This window comes from Somniosus microcephalus, chromosome 15 (assembly GCF_052327205.1).
Source record: "Somniosus microcephalus isolate GS21.2 chromosome 15, FLI_Smic_1.0, whole genome shotgun sequence".
NCBI classification, from domain to species: Eukaryota; Metazoa; Chordata; class Chondrichthyes; order Squaliformes; family Somniosidae; genus Somniosus; species Somniosus microcephalus.
Genome location: NC_141001.1, coordinates 93,983,148 through 94,001,865, shown reverse-complemented (window position 1 = coordinate 94,001,865; position 18,718 = coordinate 93,983,148). Strand labels below are relative to the sequence as shown.

At 47.4% G+C, this 18,718-nt stretch overlaps 2 protein-coding genes across 2 annotated transcripts in view; one reads left to right on the top strand and one right to left on the bottom strand.

The window, feature by feature from the left end:
* LOC147107086 (uncharacterized) overlaps positions 1 to 6,137 on the bottom strand; it is a 35,909-nt gene extending 29,772 nt beyond the window's left edge. Inside the window, exon 1 of the mRNA XM_086008129.1 lies at positions 6,015 to 6,137. The gene's annotated coding sequence lies outside the window, so the exon portion shown is untranslated. The remainder of the gene's footprint in view (positions 1 to 6,014) is intronic.
* The window catches only part of ano3 (anoctamin 3), a 401,336-nt gene that overhangs the window by 277,068 nt on the left and 105,550 nt on the right, over positions 1 to 18,718 (top strand). The gene's annotated exons all lie outside the window — the stretch shown is intronic.

Genomic DNA, 18,718 nt, shown 5'->3' with positions numbered 1-18,718 from the left:
CTCAGGGTGCTGAGAGAATGACCCAGGATACAGCTTGACTCCTACCAAGGGTCCATAAGCAACTGCTTGACTTTAACCACATTGATCGATAACAGGTGCGGTTTCACCTGTGTGGAAGTAAGCAGTCATAGAAAAGTGGTTGTAAAGAAGAAATGTGGTAGATGCCAACATTATTGAACTTATGATCGCAATCCAAGAGTGACTGACATGACTTTGTTTAATGGATATTTCAGTATTATTAATTGGTCTACTTGGGCAATCTTTTGTGGGTTTTTTATGATGTGAGATGTCAGGGCATTTATGCTGAACGTCATTCTGTTCAACACACCTACATTTTTGACAAGGGGAGTGTCAGTAATTAATTACCAGCCCTGCATTACTCATTGATTGCATCACTTACTGGAAGTCTCATGTATCTTGCAGCAGCAACTGGTGGGGTGTAATCAGCTAATGTTCATTTTGTGGGTAGTAGAAAGCTTTGTTAAATTTAAAACAAAGCAAAGTATTGGATAATTGTGTGCGTGCAGCAGAAATTGATGCTTAATTTGAATCTGTGCTGTTATGATTTTGTTACTAGCGATTAATGAACGTTACTGACCAAAAACAATGAGGGTTGTATGCCTGAATCAAAATCATAGGGTGTTGTACAGCATTGGATACTTTTCAGAGTTTGGTGAAAATTGTATTGCACTAAGTGTCCAGTTACACTGCTATTTTTGTATTGATGTCACAGCAGTGAACCTCTCTCTTTCATTGAGCCTTACTTAGCTATGCATTCAATTACATTCCACATACAGCGAGTACAACTTGCAATTATAGAGTGCCTTTAACGTAATAAAACATACCAAGCACTTCACAGGAGAACTATCAAACAAAATTTGATGCCGAGAGGCGATATTAGGGCAGATGACCATAGGCTTGTTCAAAGAGGTAGGTTTTAAGGAGCGTCTTAAAGGAGGAGAGAGAGGCAGAGTGGTTTAGGGAGGGAATTCCAAAGCTTAGGGCCCAGGCAGCTGAAGGCATGGACGCCAATAGTGGAGTGATGAAAATTGAGGATGCACAAGAGGCCATAATCGAAGGAGCAGAGTGATCTTGGAGGGTTGTAGAACTGGAGGAAGTTACAGAGATGGGGAGGGGCAAGGCCATGGAGGGACTTAAAAACAAGGATGAGAATTTTAAAATTGAGGCATTGCCAATGTAGGTCAGTGAGCACAAAGAGAACCTCAGCTTGTGTTCTTATTCCTCCAGCTCTTTTTCTTCATTTGAGCACTTTACCCTTAACCACCCTCTCCCTTAGAGGTAGATTTTGATTTTGTCCGATAGCGGAAAATAGCGGTGATAGCAATTTTTATTCATAAAAATCAGAGATGTAAAATGAGCTACCGATTCGCTGTCACACTTTTTATACTATCACACTGTCAAAGTCTACCCCTTACAGTCCTCATCGTCTATTTTCCTCACAACCCCCGGCACACTCCTCAATATTCTCCTCCCTATTTTCCTCACTTAGTCTTGGCACTGAATGATTTTTCATCCTTGGTTCAAGTTACACCTTAATTTCCCATGCCTTTCTCCTCTGATTTCACTGTCCTTCTGATTTTATTCAACCTCACATTGCACAACAATTCTCCCAAGCATTGCTATCTGCATCCCCTGAATATCTCCATTGCATTACTACCTTTCCCTTGCCATCTATATTTCCCTGTCCACCTCCAACCCCTCCATAATGATCTTCCATTCATGGAAAAAAGCTATCCTTCCAGCTCCTTTTCCAGCACCCTCTCTAACTCTGAATTTTCTCTCCTCTGTTCCTCTAGCCACCAGAGCATTGCCAACTCTGTCAACCTACTCATCAGCTCTTTTACCCTGCTGCCAATGTCTCATTCCCAAAAGATCCGTAATGGTCTCTCATCCCTGCAATTCTCCTTGGCAGAGCACCTTCCTCTTCTCAAATCCGAGAGCCATAAACAAGAGCCCATAATGTACATGACTAGCCTAATCATCCATTGCCAAATTTAGCTTGAGCACATAAAACAATGATACCTCTCTATCTATTACCTCAGAGCAGGCTACACTGCAAAGACAATCCCAACATATCCTGCTTCCATTGTCTGCCAATTCCATCCTTCTGATACTAGTTGTGAGAAGCTCACGCATTTTTTTGTCTCTAAAATGGAACCTATTTGGTCACCCCTCCCAGGCCCCTGACCCAGCTCTGAACCCACAACACACTGCAGCTTCACTCATATTTATATCTCAGCCTCATTAGATTCCTTTCCTCCAAAGTTACCCTTGACCTCATGCCAACTCAGCTCTCAAGTGTGCTCTTGTGACTTGGATATTGTTAATTTCCCTTTCAAAAGTCATCACCTCTGTCTTTAAGAAGCCCACGTTTGATCATACCACCCTCCTCAGCTATTTCTTCCTTTCCAACCTCCCTTTCCTCTCCAAAGTTCTGGAAAATGTTATCACCACCTAAGTCTATGCTTACTTTTCCCACCACCCCCTGTTTGAATCCATTCAGTCTGGCTTCCTCATTGGCCACAGAACAGAAACCACTCAAAGTCACTGCGAACATGATGCATGATCCCTTCCCTTCCTCCTTGGCCTATCCCTGACTTGCGACATGATGGACCATACCATTCTTCAATGCCTCTACTTTGTGGTCTGACTCCATGGGACCACCCTCACATGGTTCCACTCATATCTGTCTAATGTAACCTTCTCCTCAGTCATTCATTGTCTTTGGGACATCCTGATAGTGTGAAAGATGCTATATAAATGCAATTTATCTTTCGTTTCTTTCTTTTGTTTCTGGCCACACATTTACCTTTGATGTGTCCCAAGGATCCATACTTGGCTCACTGCTATTCTTCGTAAATATGTTGTCTCTGGACAACATTATCATAATATGGAGTCAGCTTCTTGAATCAGCTTCTTTGGAATTCTCTGCCCCAGAGGGCTGTGAATGTTGAGTCTTTGAGTATATTCAAGGCTGAGATAGATTGATTTTTGGACTCTCGGGGAATCGAGGGGTATGGAGATCAGACGGGAAAGTGGAGTTGAGGTCGATGATCAGCCATGATCTTATTGAATGGTGGAGCAGGCTCGAGGGGCTGTATGGCCCACTCCTGTTCTTATTTCTTATGTTCTTCCGTGTGTATACCAATGATACCTCACCATTATCATCTTCAATTCCACAACTTTTGCTGTGCTGTCTGACTACATATTGGATGTTAGGTTTTAAAGGAACCAGAGGTTTTTTTGCATCTTCTCATTGGCAATACCAAAGCCATCTTGTTAACTCCCACCAGAATTTTTACACTTGCTTTCTGATTTTGTCATCTTGATGCTTGGTGAGGTTGAATTCCAGTTGTGTGCAACGTTGGTATTTAGCTCAATCAAGAACTGAGTTTGAAACCTTATACCCAGTCCATCAGCAAGACTGCTTACTTCCACCTCCAAAATATGCTTTCATCATTTCCAGGTTCAACTTTTCCGACACCATACCACCATCCCGAGCTCCAACTAACATGAACACCAAATTATCCAGAGCTTGGCTGATCACATCTTATCCTGCACCTAGGTCCACTCAACGATCATCATTGCCCTTACCAATTGGTGTCCTGCCCCTTAGCACATTGAATTCAAAATCTTAGTATTTGTCCAAAAGTTCGCCATTGCCTCCCTGCATCCCACCTCTGCAACCTTCTCCAGCTGTACATCACAGCTCCCATCCTTCACTTCTGAATCCAGTCAGCTCTGTGTTCAGCCCTCCCATCTGGTTTACCATTAATAAAAGAAGAGCCTTAAATCATCTTGTCCCCAACTCTGGGATTTTCTCCCTAAACCCCTCAGCTTTGCTAAGTCTCTCTCCATTTTCAAGTGCCTCCTTAAAACAGACCTCTGTGACTGTATCTCAACCAATTTTCCTAACTCTTTCCTTACTCCTCCCCACCTATGAATTGGGACATAGTACTATGCTAATGGTACGATGTAAAGGCATTTTACTGCTGTTTAAGGGATTGCAGATATGTATTGATGTAAAAGTAAATTCATAAGTCAGGTCATTGAACTAACCCTCCAAGCACATTAAGGCAAGAGATTACCTCATACCACTTGGCCCTTGCACTCTATGTAGTATAATTCCAGCTATAGGTTTCTGATTTAATAGACTCTTCTGCCCTCTATAACACTAGTCTACCGGCTGTGAATCACACAGTACTTATACAGCTCACAGACTGATGTCTGTAGTGTAATGGCAGCCCCAGATGTATAAGAACATAAGAACATAAGAAATAGGAGCAGGAGTAGGCCAATCGGCCCCTCGAGCCTGCTCCACCATTCAATAAGATCATGGCTGATCTGATCCTAACCTCAAATCTTCTATCACTCTGCATCCACCCGAACCCCATGTGATCTCCCGGGAGAGGCGAAAAACCAGATAAAGACCCAATGGCCAATTTGGGAGAAAAAAATCTGGGAAATTCCTCTCCGACCCATCTAGGCGATCGAAATTCTTCCAGGAGATCACTCTGTCCCTATATTTTCTACAGTACTTACCTTCTGTAAAGGCGATCTCCACCCCAGCCAGGAACAGGAATAAAACCATCTCCTGAAATCTAACAGAATTAGAACACAGTAGGAGCAGAACAAGGCTACACGGCCCCTGGGCCCACTCCACTACCCACAGGGCCATGACCATTCCGAACCTAGACTCATGTCCAATTTCCTGCCCGCTCCCCGTAACCCTTAATTCCCTTTACTTCTAGGAAACTATCTATTTCTGTTTTAAATTTATTTAATGATGTAGCTTCCACAGCTTTCTGGGGCAGCAAATTCCACAAACCTACCACCCTCTGAGTGAAGAAGTTTCTCCTCATCTCAGTTTTGAATGAGCAGCCCCTTATTCAAACAAGATTCTCACGTGAGTTCTAATTTTCTGTCGGCAGGGCAGGTTTTTAAGCCATTTTCCTGAACTTTGCAGAACTTTCAAAGAGTTGGCACAGGCATGACGGGCTGAATGGCCACCTTCTGTGCTGTAAGATGATATGATTCGATAACTGATTTCAGTAGAGGTTGCTCCAAATTCTCACGAGATACATCTTATGGTGATCAACATCAACTCCTTTCTAAAGCCTTGCACCATCCCCCTTCATTAGCATCTACGTCAAGCACTCCTTAATCAGATATAACGTAGATAAGATTAAGCACTCCCCTCCACTAAGTACTTCTTACTGCATTGTGGTAACATTTTTTATTTTCACACCAACTAAGGTCTATCTGAGTGAGACAGTATTTTAGTGCTAATGAGGAGGTTTAGTGTCACAGGTTCTGAAGGAATACCTGGCAGCTAATGGCGCAGATTTTTACTTCTGTAGAACAAATATGATGAAATCTGATTGATGTCACCCGTTAGCCATACAGTAGGTTTCCACAGCTGGCCCTTTAGGTGGAGTTGAGGTGTGACTAGAAAAAACCCAAAGATGAGTGGGCTCGTGTGATGCATAAACACCGAATGGCCTGTTTCTGTGCTGTAAATTCCATGTAATGCTATGAGTTAGCTCAGCACTCCTTTAAGAGGCCTCAAGAGTAGCAATAGCAGAGGTCTGGGAGCAGGTCCCTGTACACTTACTGCCATTAACAGCTCCAGTAGCCCCAGCCCCACTACCGTGTTCCTGTCCCGCTTCCTGTGACCAATGTTCGGAGATAGGGGAAAGTGTAAACCTGTCAGTGGAAAATTGTGTTATTGTCAGCAACAATAGCAGTTTCTACAAACAATGATGGAAGAATTAGATTTATTCTGTGGCCTGTAGTGTTGCTTTGTGTCTGAGATGTTAATGTAGGTTATCTGAACAACTACGGCACACTTTCACTACTTGGAACAACTACAGGCAGCACTGAAGATTTACTGAGCGGGTATTAAGAGGGAATTGTTCCACGTCACTCAACAAATATAAAACTGTATTCCAAACTCAATGCAACAGAAGAAATAAGAATTAGAGAAAACTTACCTTACTTGACGTGATGCGCTTCAAAATGTGTTGAAAATTGTTGGAATTGTTAGTGTTTCCTGTGTAGCTCAGGTGAGCACAACTGTGTGGCAGTCGAAAGGATGTGGTGACTGAATGAAAAGAGCAGGTGCGGTTTCGTGTGGCTCTTCAAAATGTCAGAACCGGATAGACCTGATTAGCCATTTCTCTATTCATCCATTCGAATGTATTAATTTACAGTGCACAGAGTATAAATATACCCTCTAGATGGGTGTGTTCTGTGCACCCTTGCTGTGTAAGAGATTTTTGCACTGAAGTATTTGTGCGATGTGCACTCTTTTGTTTAGTTAATTTAGTCAGCACCTTGCCGAAACTATATTAATCTATTGGACAACAAGTGCTTTGATAGTAATGTTGGCAGAAGCAGAGGATTTTCAATAAGGGAGAAGTGGTTTGTGCAAATTGCTTAACATGGAACTGCTGCAATTCACAATCCCCTCCCTTAAGAATTTAGGTTAGATTGGGTTTCCTGTAAAGGCGAAAGACAGAACTTGCATTTATAAAGCACCTACCACATGTCTGGACATCTTAAAGCAGGTTACAGCCAATAAATTACCTTTGAAATGTAGTCACTTGTTATGTAGGCAAACACAGCAACCAATTTGTGCACAGCAAGGTCCCACAAACAGCAATGAGATAAATGACAATTATTTTGTAAAATGACCATTGGACTTGCCTCAGAATCTGTTCACTCACATATTCTAGTAGCAATATTATTTTGAAATACATGTTATATATGGAAGATTTGTTCCAGTAAATGGTGTAACTTTTTTTAGCTGACAACAGGGTGACAAATTTTGACAAGCAGTGAACTTTGAACATATTTAAGGCCTAGAAATTCGGTTTTGGCGCAGCGAGGGCTTTAGCGCCGGAAGTTAGTGCCGGCGCTAAGTCCCCCTGCGCGCGCCAAAAATTCAGTAGCGCCGCGCCCAAACGGCTGCCGGCGCTACTGAGGGGTCTCATCGCCTCAAAACTGGCGCCATGCGCCGCATTGCGGCGCTATTCCGGCGCTGCGGCGCCCGCTGCGGTGCGGCAGGCTCGGGAAGTGCAGGCCTCCTCCTTCCGTTAAGGAGGAGCTGCCTGCACCCGGCCGCGGCCCGCGATAATCTTTTTAAAAATGAGCCCGGCACCTCGGACAAGTGCCGGGCTTGCTTCTGTTCCGGGGGGGGGGGGGGGCGGGGGGAAGTCCGGGGAGGGAGCTGCGGCCAGGCGGCCGGCGGGAAAGCGGCCGGCCGCCGCGGGGCCTTTAATGCGCCGGCGCAAAGTTCTGTAAGGCACCTCTGCCAGAACGTTGCTTGCGGCTGCCACGGGCGAGGCGGCCGCAACTCAATTTCCGAGTTCGGGCGGGTTACCATGGCAACCGGGACGCTGCGCACACCGATGACATCATCGGTGCCGGCGCAGCGCTACCGGTCTACCGCCGCGGAAGGGCCCCAGGCAGTTTAGGAACCGGCGCCAATTGCAGCGCTAGGCCCTCTAGCGCCGCAAAATCGGTGCTAAGGGCACTCAATTTCTAGGCCTTAAAGGTATTGGCCTAGAAATTCAGTGCCCTTAGCGCCGATTTTGCGGCGCTAGAGGGCCTAGCGCTGCAATTGGCGCCGGCGCCGAAATTGCCTGGGGCCCTTCCGCCGCGGTAGACCGGTAGCGCTGCGCCGGCACCGATGACGTCATTGGTGTGCGCAGCGTCCCGGTTGCCATGCCGACGGGCCCCAGCGCCGAAATTCAGTTGCGGCCGCCTCGCCCGTGGCAGCCGCAACTAAGACTCTGGCAACAGAGTCTTACATGACTTTGCGCCGGCGCATTAAAGGCACCGCGGCGGCCGGCCGCTTTCCCGCCGGCCGCCTGGCCGCAGCTCCCTCCCCGGACTTCCCCCCCGCCCCCCCCCCCCGGAACAGAAGCAAGCCCGGCACTTGTCCGAGGTGCCGGGCTCATTTTTAAAAAGATTTTCGCGGGCCGCGGCCGGGTGCAGGCAGCTCCTCCTTAAGGGAAGGAGGAGGCCTGCACTTCCCGAACCTGCCGCACCGCAGCGGGCGCCGCAGCGCTGGAATAGCGCCGATATTCAGCGCGTAGCGCCAGTTTTCAGGCGCAAACAGCTCTCAGCAGCGCCGGCAGCCGTTTGGGCGCAGAATTGGTGAATTTTGGGCCCGACCAGCGCGACTTAGCTCCGGCACTAACTTCCGGCGCTAAAGCCCTGGCTGCGCCAAAACTCAATTTCTAGGCCATTGTGTATTAACAGGCTGATGTGGACACACCTGTTAGAATAGTTGATGCATGTTGGAAACAAAGGAACTTTAATCTTTGTTGTTTTTTGCTGTCAGGGTTAGGCAGTCTGATCCATAAAATCTGAAAGAAATTCTGGAATTCACTTTTGGGGGTGAATGGATTTTAACAGGAGCACTTTTATGGCGGGTGGGTGATAGATGTTCCAGACTTGAGACGATGCAGCTATCAGGAAAGATTGGCAGGCTTGGGGGGTGGTCTCAAGAAGACTAAGGCCAAATTTTGCTGGCGCTCAACGGACCCGATTGGTGGTGGGTCAGCTGTGAAATTTTAAATGATTGACAGCGGGTCGGGAACCCGCTGTCAAAATGCTCACACATGCATTTCCCGATGCCGGGTCTGCCAGCGCTGAGCAGACCCAACAGGCAGCGGTGGGAGACCCAATTCAAATCATTAGTGGCTTGTTTACATCCACTTAACAATACTTTTTTCCCCCCAGCTTTTTGAATTTGACATGTCGCCCACCAGTTTCCTGTGTGCCTGGACCTCATCTGTGAAGCTGAGGTGGGAGGTCAGTGGCCATTGAATCAGCAGATGAGTTGACAGCTTCAAATGTCAAGTCAAAGCTCCCAGCTGATTGAGAAATGTTCCCTTAACCACTAGCTTCTCTAAACTACAGATTCAGAATGCTGCAAGTCTTTAAACAAGTCTCCATCCAGTCTGGCCTCATTACCTCGCCCACCATTGACAGATTGCTTCTGTCATCTCTACTTCAAGCTGCCATCTATTCCATCAGCATGGGTGCACTTTATACTCTCTCACCTTGGTCCTCAAAATCTGAACATGGTCAGCGCCAACACCAGCATCACCAGGCACACCAGCAGCACCAAAAACATTACCTGATGCTGCACAGGATAGAGGGCATCAGCACCCGACTACATTGCTGCCTGGGAGGCCAGGGATGGCCTCACTATGGCCAGATTTACTTCACTTGATGCTGTACACCCTGGCTGCCACATGATGCACCAGGTTGGCACCACCCCACACCAACAACATAAAGCATCCCTACAATGCCCAAGCCATTCCTTTCACACTCATCACCATTATGGGGGGTACTGTTATGTCTCACCATTCACTGCAACTCACTAAGCCACTTCCAAAGGTGCACACAATTCTGTGCAAGAACGCAAAGAATTGAAAATAAAGATTTCAATGTTTGACAGCATATTAACAGAAACATTGGCTAAAACACATAAGTGCGTATCCTCGTGTGTTGTTAGTTGGTATGATTTGACTAGGATAAGGGTGAGTGTGAGGGGTGGCAAGTGAGATGGGGATGTGATAATATAGATAGAGAGGGATGGGTGGAGTCGCAAGGTAAGTTGGTGTGAGTAAGGATGTACAAGAGTAGGGTAGGGAAGGCAGAGTGATGGGGATGTGATGAGTGGCATAGCAGGATGAGGTTGAGTGTGACTTTGCAGTAATGTTTCATGATCTACTGAGATCATTGAAAGGTTTGCGCCACTGCAGCCTGGTCCTCCTGACAACATCTCTGCTTGTGTCCTCCTGTGCAATGTGCAACCAGGCAGCGTTGATCTCCTGGGGAGGTCTCTTCCACCCATTGGAAGGGAAGAGAACCTCCCTGCATGCTGTGACTCCCTCCATTAGCATATGGAAGGAGTCATGGGATGGGAGAGCCTGGGTGCAGCCATGCACCCCGTGCCGTGCTTGTCAGTGTTTGCAGCACCTCAATGCTGTAGAACACGGACAGCACAAATGTCAAAGTAAATTTGCATACGGTCCCTTTAAGGAAACCGGCTGATGACGCGTCATCAAATGACATCATCAGACCCGCTTCCTTCAATTGGCTGGGAAACTCGCTGGACGGGCTTAACAAGTCCAATCAGATGAAAGTTATGTCAGAGGCCAATATGGAGCCAGCAGCGGGGCTGCGACCCACCACTGACGTCACCCGCCACGGACCCGCGAGGTAGGGAAAATTATGAAGGAGTTCGATAGGGTGGATGTGGAGAAACTGTTTCTACTTGTAGGTGAAACCAGAACAAGGGGGCATAAATATATGATAGTCACTAACAGATTAAATAAAAAATTTAGGAGGAACTTCTTTACATAGAGAGTGGTGGGAATGTGGAACTCACTGCTGCATGGAGTGGTAGAAGCAGAGAACTTTGCTGCATTTAAGGGGAGACTTGATGCATTCATGAGGGAGATGGGAATAGAGGGATATGGGGACAGGGTGGGAAGAGATCGTTAGAGTGGGAAGAGTCTCGTGGAGTATAAACACCGGCATAGACCAAATGATCTGTTTCTGTGCTGTAGATTCTGTAGAATTCCTACGTGAACCCATTTCCACATCATCAGTTTGAAGCCCGGTCTATTTTAACTCCTGGACCTCATTTATGTCCCACCGGCGAGCTGCCTGCCTGAAATGGACACCTAGAAGAAGCTGGCTGGCTTTGGACAGCTTAAAATGGCATGGCAAGGAGGCTGCCTGCCAGCACCAAGATAAGGCACGGGGGCATTGGAGGACCTCTTCTTCTCTGCCAATGGGGATAATGATATTATCAGGACCCTGATTTGCATGTATTAATGAGGCAACCCGCCTGAGTCAGGCGCCTAAAAAAGCGGCACATTTAAGTTGGCGGCGGGTGGTAATCGAGCAGAAACGGGGAGGTAAGACTTGCACAGCCATTTTAGCTGCATGCTCGCCCACTTCCTGTCAGGCGGGTAGGTTAAAATGTCTTCCTATATAAGGGAAACCAGAATTTCTGTCTTGCACGCACAATGTTTGCAAGCCTAAAATGGACTAAAGGTCAGAAAAACCCTCCCTCTCATCAAGATGACTTTAAAGTAACTCGGTTCAAAATGAAGATGTTCCCCCCGCCCCCCTTGCTCTTTGATAGCTTTCAACATGGGAGACAAGGAACAGTCAGACTGCAAGTAATGGGGTAATTACTTACGTTTGAAAGGCAATTAAGAGAAAGTTATTTGGAGTAACGTGACTTGTTTTAAATGTCAATATTTGTAGTTTGACAAGCGGATTTGTAATTTTTGCTTGGCCATGAGGGGATTACACGATGGAAGCTAACCAATTCAAGCCATTAACACTCTACCATGTTGGAAAAGCTGTTAACATTTTGATTGCTGCAACAACAAAAAATTGATCTTCAAAGGAAAAGCCAATCTGACACAAGCCCCCTTTCGGGATCTTCAGGTTTCTGTTCAGCAGGCCTGCTTTGTGTAAATGAGAGAATATCTAGCATAAAGTACCATGAGAGAGTGTGAGGTGGGCAGTGCTGCCCTGGCATATTGGCACCATGTCTGCTGCTCTTCAGGCACTGCATCTGTCTGTGGTGCTTCCTGCTGACTTTGCAATATAATGTCAACTAAAGCAAATATTTGGTGCTCCAAGTACACAATTCTTTAGCACTGGAAGTACCTCAGGATCAGGCGTTTAAAAGGCTGCTGGTTGCTCTGAACACTGTTGCAACTGAAGGAGGTGGTGGTGTGGGTTGAGGGGGAGGATGTGGAATGGCTAGAAGCAGATAAGAGGAAAGAACTATTTCAGTGACGATTTCTTTGGAGGTCCTGCAGAGAAGTGTTTGAAAGTGAGTTCTGCCCTGCAGGAAGTGTACGATCAGAGCAGCATGGAGAGAGATTACAGGAAAAGTGACCTTAACCTAACCTGGAAGCAGGTGAGGAAGAAATTTGTTGGACTACACAAGATTGTTAAGATAACTGTGCTAACGTGGCTTTATTTTTACAATGTTGCCTCACACTGCAACTTACCTGCACTTCACTCTGAACTTGGGGCACAGAAGAAGAATAAATTGTAAAATAGGGAGCAAGAGAAATATTGGCCCGATATTTACAGGGAGGGAGCATGGTTCCGGTCAGATTGACAAGCTGGCCGACTCCTGGGCAGGAGAACCAGCGACAAGAGGCTACAGCCGGGGACCCTTTGGCACGGTCCCTGGCAATCGGGAGGTGGGGAGGGAGTGAGAGAGACATCGGAGCTGGGGGTGCGGGGTGGGGGGAAGGTAGGCTGTGATTGCAGCTCGCAGAGACAGATTTTGGGGCCGAAGAGAGGGGTGGACGGTCGGAGTGGCATTCGGGAGGGATGGAGAGATTGTGGGGCAGAAGACAGCTTGGATGTGGGTGTGGGTGGGCAGATCATGGGAAGGAAGGCTCGGATTCGCGACCCTCCCAACCCTCTTCCCCCGCCCATCGTGGGGTGGGGGGTGTTAATTTCAGCCCCATTAACTCAAAAATCAAGTGGAGGTGGGAGAAAGCAAATTAATTAAATAAGATGTTGAGTTTGTAAAGGCACACAGTTCATACTTAAAAATGGACATGGTGAAATAAATCATTTGGACTTTGGTGAATTTTTTTATATGATTTGCAAGAAATGGGTGTTATATTTTGAAAAAGTAACTGGCAAAAATGTATTATATAAATGAAAGAAAAATTTGGGAAATGTAAAGAAAAATGTAAATTTTTTATCATGGCAGGGGACTGAAATGAAATTAATGTAAATATTTCTTAAGCTTTAACTTTCTATGTCACTCCCCTGAGTGTGAAATCTCAGCACTGGCAGACATTTTAAACTATGACATTGGGCTCGATTTTGTCAGGCCCAAGGAGGCGGGATTGGAGGTGTGTGAGGTGTTAAAATCGCCAAAAATGGTGGGCGGCTCCGATCCCGCCTCCGAGCAATTTTCCCAGAATCAGGGTTTCAGACCCCATTTTCATCCCGCCTCCAAGAGGCGGGATAACCCCTTAAGGCCCTTAACAACCTGTTAATTGCCTCTATAATCCCATTTTGAGAGGCCTTTCTGATTTTAACACATTTCCCCTGTCCTGCACGTCTCAGTCATAGGGATGGATTTTGCCAATGGGGAGATTTTGGAGGCGGGACTCCCACTTGTTGGGTTTTAGTCCCGCCTCCATCGACTTGTGGCCAACCCACGCTATATTCCCTTGATTGACCAGCAGTTACAGGTGATGTCAGCGAGTAACGTTTCATCTGTCAAGAGCTTTTGACAAATGAAATGTCATCGTTTGACAGCTCTGTGAAGTTGTCAAACACTGACGATCTGTCTTCTAAGTTGTGTCTTTACTCAAGACTCAATTGGAAAGCCTTCCTGACCAGAAAGCAGAAGGCTGCAGCTTTTGACAGTTCAGCGGCCATTCTGCTTTCTGTGTCGGTGAGCTGAGGGACCCCCAAGACCTGAAGTGAGGAAGCCTGCAGGAAGAAGTAAAGGTAAGTAAAACTTATTAAAACACTTTACACACACCTCACACACTTACCTCTGCACCCATCACTCACCTGCACACTGGACATCTCGGCCCCTCCGACCCCCGCAGACCGACGGCCCGCCTTGCTGACCCTGGCGAGGTTCGGAGCCATCGGGAAGCCCACACTTCAGGGCTCAAAATAGGGATTAGCCAAAAAACTGCCTGTTAACTACCTGTTAACAGGCAGTTAATTGGTATTAATCCCCTTCCCGCCTCGAGGAGGTGGGACCCGGCACGGGCCGGCTACCTGCCTCCTGGCAAGATGGCATGGAGGCGGGTTGGGCACCTGCCCCCAAATTCTGCCATTTTCCCGGCAGTCCCGCCTCCAAACTTGCCTCCCCAGGGCTGGTAAAATCCAGCCCATAGAGTTATACAGCACAGAAAGAGGCCCTTTGGCCCATTGTGTTTGCACCGGCCATCAAGCCCTATCTATTCTAATCCCACTTTCCAGCACTTGGTCCGTAGCCTTGTATGCTCTGGCGTTTCAAGTGCTCATCTAAATGTCTCCTCTGGAGCATGCCAGTTAACCCTGGCGGCCTCACAATTGGACGGCTTACTAACAGCTGCAGCTCCACCATTAAAAAGGAGTTTTCACAATGATCATTTGCAGGTGGCAGAACTTTGTTGTCTCGGGTCTGGGAGAACTTTTAGCAGGCCTACTCATTGTTGTGGAAGTTTGGAGCTTGACACCCATCTCCAGTGTGACCTCCTGGGAAACCCCTCTCCCCACCTTGACTGAGCGCTTCCTCAACTGAGGCATATACCAGAAGAATGGGAACCATTTATTTCCTTTCTTCCTGGACATCAGATTCAGATGAAGACCAGCCGCAGTAGCAGCAGAACCATGAACAACAGCAGCACCAACAGCAGCAGCAACAACAGGAGCGGCAAGCTGCTGCTCACCCACCTGAAGCTGCACAGGCCAGAAGGCGCCAGCACGCGAGCACATTGCTGCCCGGGATGCAAGGGATGCACTCATGTTGGCCAGATTTGCTTAGCCTGCACAGTCAAACACATTTGCCTCGCACTTTCTTACCAGAGCATTGACAATGGACAAGAAGCTGCGGATTCCTAACAGTCTGACCACCATACTGACAATTGAAAGTCGCCCTAAGCCCTCAATGTGGAAGTCCCATTTGTGAGATGACACAGGCCACAACTTCAACAGTTTGCCATCAAATCTGATTATCATAACATTACAAGGATGGCTTGTCAAAAATCAATACAACAGAACACCCAAGTGAATACCCTTGGGACTACTTGTTCTTTATCTTCCTCTTATGCATGCTCCTACGTGGTGCTTCCCCTGTGGCTTCAGCAGATGTGGAGGCCCCTTGCTCACTTTCTTGCTGCTCCTGTCTCGACACCTTTGGCGGGCATCCTCTGGGGTTCCGAACCTGTGAGGGTTCGGCAACAGTCTGCTGCTCCTGCAGCTGTGCAGGGGCTGAAAAGCCCATCTCAGTTGGGTGAGGACTCTGGTGGGGCTCTGATCGAGGGCTTTGCAGTGGCATGGTCGTGTGAGCACTTGTAGAGGAGCCTCCACTTCCTTGTTGTCTGCCAGCAACATCCCTCTCATGGGTCAGCCCCACTTCAGAGCTAGCAAGTGGCTTGACAACACCTTTCTGCACTTCAGGGGGGCCATGAGGACCCATTTCTGCACTGGAAGTCCTACTCCAGAGGACTTCCATGAAGGACTGGTTTCTATGCTCAATAGCTGACCATCTTTCCTCAAGAGATGTCAGTCTATTCTGAACAATGACCATGTTTTCAACACTCTGGCGACTTAGTTCCTCCATGGCCGTAGCCATCGTCTCCTCTACTGTAGCCATCCTTTCCACGGATGTTGCCATCCTTTCCATGGTGCTGTGTTCATGCGCCAATGCCTCCACAAAGACCCTGCTCTTGTTCGCGATGGACTCCTCCATTCGCTCCACACTCGCAGCGACCCTGGAGACAAAACCTGCCAGAGACAGGAGGCACAGGGTCCACATGCAGCTGAGCCGAGCTGGGAGAGTCCTGCACCCTCCGTCGAGGACTCTCCACTGCTGTCCCTATCTCCACCATCTGCTGATGCTCACTGGTGAGCTGTGATACACCAGGTGGCAACAGCACTCTATCTCGCGAAGGTCCCACCGAGGTGTGAGTGTCTGCGCTGGTGCTGGGTGCGCTGAATTCTGCTGACGCTGTGCCCTCGGAGGTTGCAGCTTCCTCTGAGGAGTCTGGAGGCTCAAGCTGTTCCTCCTGGACAGTGGGGACGGGGGCTGTCGATGGTTGCATGCACATTGAATTGTGCAGATGATCATAAGTCAATCTGTTAGAGCATCAGAATCATTATCAGTCACTCATGCAATGTCAATGAGAGAGATGATAAACTATTCTGTCACCAGCTTGCTGTGATGCACCCGTCTGTCCGTCTCCCACTTGGGACTCGTCCTTGATCCCGGCGATTTCCAGGGCCGCTTCCACCCAGGGGGTGAGCTGGGCTACTGAGGGTGGCCCTCCTCTTGTCCTCACTCTTTCCCTCTTATTGTGAGCTCTCTTTTCCTGCAATGAGGGACACAAGTGGAGTTTGAGTGAGAATGAAGGAGTGAGTGTAGAGAATCCACAGCATAGATGCTTAGAAGGAGACAAAGGGCCCTCCCTGTGTGTTGTAAGTTGTTGTAATTGCATCACAGTGATAGGGAGTGTGAGGGCTGCATAGTTGAATAGTTAAGTGAATGTGACCATAGAGAGAGAGGGAATGGGTAAGGGTGCAGGGATGTAAGTGTCAAGTGGGATGTGGAGGAAGAGGTTGGCAAAGCAGTGCTGGTGAGGAGAGGCGATGGGGATCAGATTGAGGGTGATGGGAAAGTCAAACCCACTTTTCCTGTGCGGAGGTCATGAACTCTCTCCCTGCACTGCAGCCAGGTTCTGCGGCACATAGAGATTGCGTTGACCTCCTAGACCACTTGCAGCCACACAGCTTTAGCCTGCTGGGGAGGCTTTTTCCTCCCTGAGGAAGGGAAGAGCACCTCCTGATTTGATCTTGCTCCCTCCACCAGAGCTTGCAGGGCGGCCTCATTGAACCTTGGAGCACACTTTGGCCCATTGGTGGACATAGTTGTTGAATGAAGCGATCACAACAATGGGCGTAAAGTTTAAAGTCTGCAGAAGAAGCAAGGCTGCTTGCAGGCCTTCGTTCCAGCAGCATTGATGACGTCATCAGAGGTGACTTTCTGTATGAAAAGACTCATTGGGCCATACGCAGGAAATCAAGTGCCCAATTAGGGCAAAATCGCACTTTTTTACCACATCACATCGGAATCGGGGTCCTAACACAAAAACCACCTGACACGCCCCAGCCCACCTGCAGTGGCAAAATCCAGCCCATTGTGTCAGGGTGATGAGATGCAGCGCCACACCCACGACTTTCTACATGCGTATCCCTGATCTCGGCTGTGCTGCCCTGGAATGTCTCAGAACAGGTATTTTCCCACAGGAAATTAGAGGGAGAGTTAGCAACAATTTTCTTTCCCACCTTTTAGCTGCTGGTTGTAGAGGAGAGAGCCTTGAAACAGATGCCTGCCCTCTCAGCTGAGGAAGGTGCTTTACATGAGGTGGACTAAAGAAGGCAAGGGGACGTGATCATCTCTGGAAATCATAGGTATGCTGCCTATGATTTCCTGCTCATTAAATTTTAATGGGCAGAAAATCACAAGCTGTGTACTGGTGGTTTCCCGAGATACGCCCTCTCTGCGAGCTGATCGTGGCATCTCTCCAAACACCTGTTAGTTATGTTCCTTTCTCTGTTGCTCGTGTTTGTTTCTCGTAGCTGATTTTTGTCTCAGCAGTGAAGACAAAAGCTGCCCCCTCTGAGGTAGATCTTGACTTTGTGCGATATTTTAAGACATGTGATAGCGAGTCGGTAACCCGTTGACTTCAATGGAAACGACAATGGGGAGAGACGTAAAACAGGCTGTAGACTCGCTCGCGCCTGTTTTACACTATCGCACATCATCTACGCTTAGGAGTGGTTGAGAGGAAAGTCATCCATCTGTCCTCTCAGTTGGGAAAATGGTGTGCCGCATAGGAACAAAAATAACTTACAACAGTTTGGAGAATAAATAATCTTATCAGATCTTCAATAAAGAATGACCAAATAACAAGCCATAAGAGTCACCTCACTTTACAGTTCCTTCTTCCTGATGATTATTCTGCGCCTGTGAATTTTATAGGAATACAAGATCTGTTGACTACCAAAAAAACCTTTATTTTAGAGTCCTATTTACTCAAGCAAGTGACCAAATTACTTTCTCCTGGTTAGAATTCTCCTTGACAAAAATTGCAAAATATTTGATTGTCAATGTTCATATTGTTTGACTATCCGCGATAGCACAGTTAGACTGCAGTTAATCAAATAATCTTAAACACTGCTGTGAATAATGGACGATAGCAAAATACTGCAGATGCTGGAAATCCGAAATAACAACAGAAAATGCTGGAAAAACTCAGCAGGCCAGGCAACATCCGTGGAGAGAAAATGGAGTCAATGTTTCGGGTGAAAACCCTTTGTCAAGACCTTTTGTGAATAATGGACTCCATTCTGTTTCATGCACGGTGGAACAATTGGTTGTATAATGCAGTCAAGTGCATGGCACACCGGATAGGTGGGGGGTGGTTAACACTGAAATAATTAAATTGATAATGGAAGTTATTTTCATACTATGCTGTTGGTAGAAATGGGAGATGCTGGGGACAGATCCGACTAATGGAGACCCAGCCAAGGAAGCCTGAGGGATGTTTTTAGACCTGCTGTACATATGAACATACAAAATTGCCAGGCAGGAAGAGACCAGTTGGTCCAATAAGCCTGCCCCACACTCATGATGGCCCAAGCATCGTGAGTACTTCAGTAAAAGAACCCTGCCTCTGTTGTGGCCTCAGTTTCTCGGCTCAAACTTCGTCTCCCTATTGCTTATGTTCTTATGTTCCTCTTCCCTGCTCTCTGCAACTGTATCTTTCACTCCAGATTGACATCTACTGCTCTGTCCCCCTGCTCCTCCTCCTCTCTACCCTCCCTTATAGTTACTTTCACTGTTAGCATCTTCTGCTCTGTCCCAGATTCATCGTTTGCTATGTTGTCACTT